This window comes from Lycium ferocissimum, chromosome 9, assembly GCF_029784015.1.
Source record: "Lycium ferocissimum isolate CSIRO_LF1 chromosome 9, AGI_CSIRO_Lferr_CH_V1, whole genome shotgun sequence".
Lineage (NCBI taxonomy): Eukaryota > Viridiplantae > Streptophyta > Magnoliopsida > Solanales > Solanaceae > Lycium > Lycium ferocissimum.
Genome location: NC_081350.1, coordinates 25,633,156 through 25,642,944, shown reverse-complemented (window position 1 = coordinate 25,642,944; position 9,789 = coordinate 25,633,156). Strand labels below are relative to the sequence as shown.

Below are 9,789 nucleotides of genomic sequence, written 5' to 3'. Positions count from 1 at the left end.
TAATATAGTAGATGAGATATCAACTATTGCCTCTTAGTACTCTCATGCTCAAGGCATGATCTAAATTTTTTGTTTGTGCCTCATGCTTTGTAATTTTTCTGTTTGTTGACTCTAACGTCATTTATGTTGGTCACTCATCTAACTAATGTGAAGCTGGACATATTTGTGGGAATATACTGGGTATGTTGTTGTTGTTGTTGTTGTTGTAGTAGTAGTAGGATGTCTAGGCAGAGCACACTGTAACAAGTATGTATCAGCTGTCTTCTTGGACTGGGTGAAACCTAGAAAGAATAGTTTGCGTGGTTGACGGCAAGATCCCGAGATGGAATACCTTTGGAGGAACACAGTTTTCTGGGCTAGGTTATATCGTGAAATTTGTGCTACAAAATAAACAAAGAAGATATCAAATGCTACTAACCTCTACCTCTTCCGTTGGCAAAGGTTCCTTAATTTCTATTTTCTGTGTCATGGATGTCAAGTAAAAGACGTCTTATTATCTATGGAAATAGGAATTTTGGCAATTTCTGACCGTCTCTTTTATCTTTCTTTTCTATACGAATCAAGTACATAATAATGAGTTAGACTTTGGTGATTTGAGTGGAAGTCTTTTATGCTTCTTTGGCTTTATGATGTGTCCATGTATTGTTAGAAATTTGCTAGTTAGCTTTTCTTGGTGTAGGGTGTTCCAAGAATGCTGGGACTTTTCAGCCGCTCCATTTTCACTTCAATACTTTAGCTCGTGTAGAACATGAAAACATGGGTTAACACTGAATCGTAAAACAGTCATGTATATTTTGGTGGATAACGGCACCTTCAATGCAAGAATGTCTCACCTCTATCACTGGTTCAACTTACTCTGATTCTCCCCATCTACCACTCAATCTCTATTCCTCACCAGCTTGTTCCGTCCAAAGATTTCTTTGCTCTCCCTTCATTGTGACGGATGGCACTAGACTTGTCTTACTTCACATAACCTAAACAAAATTTCTTCCTTATCCACTACCCCACTACACCTGGCTTTTGTTCAGTCCCTCAACCACCTACCCCCTGGAAATGATTTCACAATCCCTCTAAACTAGCTATTACTTATTTCCTATGAACTCCCTGGTTTATCAACATGCCTCAATGCCTCTGTTTAGTGACTAAAGCAGCCGTCACTAATTATCTCTGCTATAATAACAAGCTCTCCCCCTCTTGTATCTGCTTCATTATTTCAGGTTGTGTTACTTGTAAGAATTAGTGAAGTTAACCTTTGATTGTGTTGCGTGGCAGAAAATTGCAGCCCAAACGCCTCCACATTCCTCCACTTGTTGATATGTTGTTTTCCAACTGTATTCTAGGATTTTTTTTACCTACTACCTAAGTAACTTTATCTGGAATCATGGTAGTGCTTATAACATGCTGCCCAGAGTGTTGTCAGCTGTCATTTTCTGATTGATAATGAGTTGATGTTTCCATTGAGTATTGGCTTTGTTTTGGTATATAGTTACAGGTCTGTTGACAATAACGTATAACAAATAACATTTTAAATGATCTTTGGCAGAAGATAAAGCATGACATGAGAAGTGTGCATGGCTCTATAGTGGATTGCAATGTGCAGCAAGGGGAGGGGTTTTGTTGCATGGCGTTTCACGTGAAAGGCAGTTACAGCCACTTTGAGTGGATTAGTTACTATGTATTAATTGTAGTAAGCTTTAATGACCTGAATTGCATGTGGTTGTAGCCCTGAAAAAGACCATTTCAATTCTCAGTGTAGGCATATTTGGCAATATTGTCATCGCACATTCCTTTTTAGTTCTTTTTGGATTGCTAATAATCCCTGAACCCTACAATTTTCTTCTGAACACTTATGTTCCTGGATGATTCACTATAGCGGCATCATTTGGCATCAGAGCAAGGATTTCCTTTGTCATGATGTATGGTGAAAGCAGCAACAACAACAGAAAAAAAAAAATGAAGAAGGTAAGGCAGCTATGGAAATGAAGACACTCGAGGAGCTGTTGAGAGATTCTTCAATGAAATGACGTCGAGTCAAGACAAAGTGGAATCAATCATGAAGCTTAACCGTGGGATCCGCAAAGGTGACGGACAAAGGAGAGTATAACATTGAGCATGACTGCCCTTGTACTAACCTATGATTGGAGTTCTGCTATCAGATAATGGATGGAGTCCTCCCTGCTCCTAACAGAAGGTACGTTCTGACCAAGCCATCTCAATACACCTAAATTTTCCACTCGCGTAAGTCATAACTCTTGGTATTTTCGAAATGGGTGATAAAGGTCCTAAGACTTGTTATTCGTTTTATGAATCCTTTACTCCTAAAAAGAGTAAGATGCATAAATAATTTATAAGCTCTAACGAAGTTGCAAGCAGAGGAACCTTAATTGAGCCAAAGAAACTTACGATCTCTTAAGCTCTGACTGGATGACAGGGCACCATGAGAAACAGCATTTGCTTATTCTCATAGACACAGGAAGCATATACAGTTCTATGGATTCATCTTTTGCTTCTAAGCTAGGTTGCCTTATCGGTTAACTATTTGGGTGCAATCAGTATCTGTGGTAGATGGAAATGTTATGACAATTTCTAGTATGTGCAGAGTTAATCAGAGAATTCCAACTATTAGGGGGAGACTCCATCACGCAAAATTAGCTTGCCATGCTGCATAATGTTAGATCCCTAGCTAGGAGCAATATACCTAGACATAGGAACTTCTGAGAAGAAGAGAATGCACGTCTCACCAAATGACAAGCTTTCTCTGATGGTTCAACCATCAATCTTACAGAAAAGGTATATTCAACTTTGTCTAGTCTAATTTCAAGAGCAGCATTAGGAAAGAGATACAAGGACCATGAGGCACTTGTACTATATCAAGTTCTTAAATTGGCATCAGCATTTAACATTGAAGATCTTTATCCTTACATAAAGTTGTTGCGAATAATGAGTGGACTAAAGACCAAATTGGAGAAGTGCCACAGTGAAGTAGATAGCATGCTTGAAGACATAAATAATTAACGACCACATAACAGTAAGGTTGATGCCACTTCCACCAAGAGCATTGATGATGAGGACCTGGTGGATGTCCTTTTAAGAACTCAGGGGAGTGAAAAAAAAAAAAAAAGACACTATCTCGTGACATCATTAAAGCAGTGGTCTCAGTAAGCTTTCTCTCTTAACAGCTTAAGCATTTAGATGATGTGCTCACTCGCTTCAATAGCATCTTAATCCTTCTATTTGGTAATTCCTATCATCAGCTTATTATGACTGAATTTATGATATGTCCATGCTAGGACATGTTTGGCGCGGGGAGCTAGGCATCAAGAATGACCATTGATGGGGCAATATCAGAAATGTTAAAGAATCCTAGTGTCCTAGAAAATCCCAAAAAGAGGTCTGACAAGTCCTCAGTGATTATGTAGATAAAACATACTTTGATGAATTGAAGTACCTAAGGTCGGTCATTACAGAGACACTAATGTTACACCGTCCATCTCTCAGTTTGTAGACTGAGCAGCGGAAAATGTGAGATTGATGGTTAACACGAATTTTGGTGAATGCTTAGGCAATTGGAAGGGACCCAAGAGGATTTAGAATGCACCAGAGAGATTTCTTGATAATTCGATTTGACTTCAAAGGAAATAACTTGGACTTCATCCCATTTGGTGCTGGACAAAGGATATGCCAAGGTATATCATTTTTCTGGCAAGTATTTCTTCCCTTTGAACTTTTCCTTTACCATTTTGATTGGTAGTTTCCCAGTGGCATGAAACATGAAGAAATGGTATGAAAACATGATATATATGTAGTTCTTGTTGTCCGTAAACTCTTCGCAGCTTCATGATAAAGATCAGTTCGATCATCAGTTTCAGTCTTTGAGTATCAGTTTTTTTTATATCAGTGATGCACAGCTCGAAACTCGTTTAGTCTTGCACCCTGCCCCTTTACTCTTAGTGTATTTTCTTAAGGGAGGAAATAATTCAATCTATCAAAGAAGGATTATATTAGCTATATAAGAATTCATTGATCAATGATCAATGACAATAAGAAAAGAAAAGAACTTAACATTATGGAGTCACTTACCATTTCTAATTAAGAAGAGATAAAAGTAGCAAACCAGAGAAAACCTATGTTACTCGGACTCTTCTAAAATGTCACCGGGTGTGTGTTGGATCCTTCGAAAGTAGTGTATTTTTGAAGGATCCGACACGGGTGCGGCAACACTTTTGAAGAGTCCGAGTAACTTAGGCGAAAACTACTGCTAAGTATTATAAATAATACAATAATCAATCTTGGGACAGAAATGCGTCTGATGGAAAGTAGGGGGTGCATATCTGAAGATTATCATAAGACTTCCTCTAATATAGATGGAAATTGTAGGATTCTACTAGTGAAGGAATAACAATATTAAGTTGCCAACTATGGGCTCCGTCTTTAATGTCATGAAAAGAGGCATACAATTTAAAGTTTCACATGCAATACTGAGAGTAAATCTATCAATAATTTTGTCCTGACCAGAAAACCATAAACACTTAGGGGTCGTTTGGTTTGAAGACAAGTAATGCTGGGATTAGTTATCCGGGTATTATTTTCTACGGAAAAGGGCTAAATATACCCCTGTACTATTGGAAAAGAGCTAAATATACCACTACTAAAAAAAGGGTATTTTTCGACCAAAAAATTTCGACCTCACTTTTTGGTGGGAAAAAAATCGACCACATGAGGTCGAAATTATCAGAATTAATTAATTTTTTTTTTTTTTTTAATTTCGAAAAATTTCGACCGCATGAGGTCGAAACTTATTTTTGTACAAATAATAAATGAGAAAAAACAGTTTTTAAAAATTAAATTATATAAATAAAACAATTAATTAAAAAAAAAAAAAAATTCGACCGCACGCGGTCGAAATAATTAATTTGAAAAATTTTATACACTCCCCCAATTACCTCAATCGGGCCATTCTCACCCCCAACAACTTTTGAACCCTAGCTATTAGAACTCCCACCCCCACCACACCACTACCCCGCCGCCGGCGCTCCATCCCCACCACACCCCTCCCCGCCATTGACGCCCCATCCCCACCACTGTCCTATCTCCGTCGCGCCCTTGCTGTCCGCCGCCACTAAAGGTAAGTCATTTTTTTGCCATTTTTTTTCAATCTTATTTCTATCATTATTAGTTACATTACTTTGTAATTGTAGTTTAATTAGTAGATTAATTATATTTATTGTTAAAGATTGCATTTGTAGCTATTTGTTAAAATTTTACTAAGTGTAAATTGAAATTGAATGTTGTTGAAATAAATTTACTGCTTTCATTGCCTTCACTCTTTTATAAATAATACCTCTAACTGAGGCATGAACATCCCTTTCAATTTCCTTCATTCTTTTGTTCCTTTTTGTTGACAAAAACCTAGGAAATAGTCCAATAAATAAGAAATTTGAAAGTGAATAGGGCATCCATTCTGTATCATGAAAGGCTTGTTGTTATTTTTTTTATTTTTTGAGATTACATGTGCTTGCCCAAGTGGTATTAATTGTAAGGGTCTAATTGCCCTGTTTAAATGTTATCATTGTTCTGTTTTTCCTTTCCCGAAATTGAGTATTGTGTCCGATTTAAGTATATGGGCCATTCATACTTTATGCTGGCCTAATGTGTTGTGTCGTTCTTTCTTTTTTGTTTGATTTGACCCCGAAAAGCTTTTGAAACAATACTAATGAGTATAAATGTTTGAATGTAGAAAGTAGTTTATGGTTGTTTAACTTTTCGACTACACTTTTTGGTCGAAATAAAATCGATCACACGAGGTAGAAATTTTGAAAATTTAATTTAATTTTTTTTTTTTGATTTCGACCACACGCGGTCGTTATTTAAACATGACTGCTGCTGCTGGCTGCGGCTGCTGCTGCTGGCTGCTGGCTGCTGCTGCTGCTGCTGGCGGCTGCTGCTGGCTGCCATTGCTGCTGCTGCGGCTGCTGGCTGCGGTTGCTGCTGCTGGCGGCTGCTGCTGGCTGCGGTTGCTGCTGCTGGCGGCTGCTGCTGGCTGCGGTTGCTGCTGCTGCAGCTGCTGGCTGCGGTTGCTGCTACTGCTGCGGCTGCTGCTGTTGGCTGCAGCTGCTGGCTGCAGTTGCTGCTGCTGGCTGCCATTGCTGCTGCTGGCTGCCATTGCTGCTGCTGCGGCTGCTGCTGGCTGCCATTGCTGCTGCTACGGCTGCTGGCTGCAGTGGCTACTGCTGCGGCTGTTACAAACTGCAGAAAGAGAAAAACTGAAACAAAATGCAGCCACATAAAAAACATAGAGTATGATTGGAGAAACTAATCATGCTGACCACTAAAATATCAGAACACTTGGCACAGTACTGCTACAATTGTAAAACCATAATGTGTCGTTGAAGATAATAATAATTAACACCTTTAGCAAATTGAAATGCATCGCAAGCCTGTTACTAGCATTTCACCAATTGCCACAGCTAAAACCTCCAAGCGCTCAATCACTAGTAATTACAAGCGCTCTATAATGTTTGCTCGTGAATCATAAATAAACATGAGATAGACACTAGAATTTCGTAGAGTTTATAACCAGCACAATCATGGGCGAATCCACCTTTATAAAAGCAGGTGTGCTTTAACTCTGAACAAATATATTTGCGTAGATAGTCAAACGTTTATTATAATGGGTGACTGCCCAAGCACCGACCATCTGGGTTCAATGTTTCTTGACCCAAGGATCTTGGTTCAGGTAAGCCTACCTGGTTTACCACAGGACCATGTATTACTTAAAAGCTCATAAGTAAAGTCTTCAGCTGCTCATACTACGCACCATATCATTAATACCTTCACCTTTAATAATTTCTGATAGAAACTTTCATATATAAACTGCCTCTAGAAAAAGAGAATAGATTAAGTTCATTAACAATACTAATCAGTAATAGCTAACAATTATCCCATGTTAGAAACTCATATGATTTTTGAATTCTGGGCTAATGTGCTACTACTAAGAATTTCAAATTAACACTCAAAAGGGATAAATCAGCTACATCAAATTTTCCTTGTATTCATCCCAAGCAATAAAAATTGCAGAGACGTAAAACTAGCTTATTCGATATGGTTCAGTAAATAGGAATCCCATCAATACAGTAACATTGGAAGAACATAGGATATGGGACCATATAGGAAAGGGCAAGACAGACTAGTTTGATTCCAAGCCAAGCAGCAGGGTGATCAGCTTATCGGGCAGGGAATCACATTCGCTAATAGAGCTTCCTTACAATCACACCCTAGGAGAGTGCAAATGGTAAGTTGAATGGTCTGGTTCCACTTAGTGGCCCAAATCCGCATACCCCCTTTAACACACAAGTATGCTTTAGCTACTAAGCTTCAAAGTAAGGTTACCGTCATACCTCTATATTAAACTTAAAACTCCACAAAGGTTTTGGGATTGCATTCGTAAATCCATGGTGGTAGTAAGAAGAATGCCAACCGCAATCGTCTCTTTTGTCTTAGTTTATTTGACATATTGATAATCTAAATTTACTTGCCCACTCTCAACTTCCTAGACTTCTCGTGTCAAAGAATTCAAATAGTACTACTCAAGCAGCCATATCATTCACCATATAAAACAATTAATAGAAAAGGCAGCTTAATTTACTCTAGGCAGGATTATCATAAGTATAAAGTGGTAGACAAATTTAAACAATTAACTACATCTATAACTGAGAAATAAAATACCAAAGGGGGGCCTATACACTGATTCTTTTGCTGTAGCCATACAAAGAAAGTTAGGAATTAAAGAAGCTAAGAATGTCTCATAAATAAGCTCAAAAATAATGCCTTAAATGTTGAAAAAGAGTACAGAAGATATCTAAAAGCCATAAAGTTTACACTCTTAATCACATCATGCCTGGATATTTAAAGTCATGAAGTTCATGAGTCCATAATCTTTTATTTCTTCCATTCTAGCAAATCCAATGTAAGGATGTCTAATAACAACGACTCCTTTGTTACCACATACAGTTCAGAAAATAGAACCCAAATGTTAGAGAGAAATTTGATAATGATACGGTACAACACTAAAAAAAACTTGAATTTCATTTATCACTTAGTAAACTCTCACAATGTCTATGAATTTGAAGCCTGAAAATACAGTAGATTCCCATGATACTAGTCAGCTTTGTACCAAGCACTATACTTTGAAATTTGAACATGCAAGATGGTGATCTAAGGATAAAAGGATATTTCTTGGCAGCTCTCAGGTAGGGGACAGTCTATGGGATGCCTAATCGAGCATGTCGTCAATTTCCGTCGTTCCTTCAAGGCGTAGGTACTACTTCTGATGGGGCAGTGGATCCTAAGGAGTACCAAGAAATGAAGTTGAAAGTTAGTCAACTAACAAGTACACTTAGTTCCACGGAGGCAAGGATGTTGCATATGCGAGCCCAAATTGACGACTTACTCAACTCGGGGCCCTCTCATATTCCCCGTGTCCGGGGATGCTCGTAGGTCACGGCCAATAGACGACGTAGGTCACAAGACAACGTAGTTCATGCTCTTGTTGATGAGGATAGTGGGGAGGAATCGGATCATGTCTCTAACACCGAACGTTGACTTTTTTGATTCGTATACTTTTGGATTGTAATATTGCTATGTTTTCTTGGATATGTATATTTTTTTTTATGATAGTTTGAATTCGAATTAGATGTACTTTTGAAGGTGAATTTGATTGTAGGAAGTAGTTTATGGATGTTTAACTTTATGATGTTTAAGTGTGGAAGGTAGTTTATGGTTGTTTAACTTTACGATGTTTAAGTGTTTGAATGTAGTTTTAAGGATATTTAGAAGTACTTTAAATTGAAACTTGAGGTTGAATTTGATTTTAGAATGTGAAGTTTATGATTGTAGAAGTACTTTGATGAATTGGACGTACGTGTTGATGAATTGCATTGTTGATTTGGTTGATGAGTGTGATTGGCAAGTGGGCTGCTGTAAAAGCAGTTAAATTCTGGAAATTTTTTTCCAGATTTTCGACCTCATGAGGTCGAAATCTGGCAACAATATTGCTAAATTTCGACCGCACGAGGTCGAAAATATGGGCAACATTTTAAATTTTGACCTCATGAGGTGGAAATCTGGCAACAATATTGCTAAATTTCGACCTCATGTGGTCGAAATTCTGGGCAACATTTTAAATTTCCACCTCATGAGGTCGAAATCTGGCAACAATATTGCTAAATTTCGACCTCATACGGTCGAAATCTGGCAACAATATTGCTAAATTTCGACCTCATACGGTCGAAATCTGGCAACAATATTGCTAAATTTCGACCTCATACGGTCGAAATTCTGAAAATATTTTTTTTTATTTTATCATATTTCGACCAAAAGAGGTCGAAAACTTTAAATAATATTTGTGTAAAATTAATATTTTCGACCGCGTGCGGTCGAAATTTTTTATTAATATTTAAATAAAAATATTTTTTTCGACCGCGTGAGGTCGAAAAATTTATTTTTGTAATTTAGGTAGAAAATTTATTTCGACCGCGTGAGGTCGAAAATTTTCGACCACGTGAGGTCGAAAAAAATTTCACCCTAGTACGTTAGCGACCATGCCTTGCGGTCGATATTTTGGTCGAAATTTGGCCTTTTTCGACCGCGTGTGGTCGAATTTCACTGTTTTTTTAGTAGTGATATACCCCTCGTTATGCTTTGAGGCTAAATATACCTTTACCGTTATACTTTGGGTACAAATATACCTTTCATTTTAACGGAGTACACGTGTCGTAATTCATTGGCTTA

General features: G+C 37.8%; 1 long non-coding RNA gene across 1 annotated transcript; it reads right to left on the bottom strand.

The window, feature by feature from the left end:
• Nucleotides 1-3,437: 3,437 nt before the first annotated feature.
• Nucleotides 3,438-3,623, bottom strand: LOC132069342 (uncharacterized). The gene is made up of 2 exons (XR_009417754.1): nucleotides 3,543-3,623; nucleotides 3,438-3,491 (listed from the first exon to the last, which is right to left on the bottom strand). It is a non-coding gene; the product is annotated as an uncharacterized LOC132069342 (long non-coding RNA).
• Nucleotides 3,624-9,789: the final 6,166 nt, after the last annotated feature.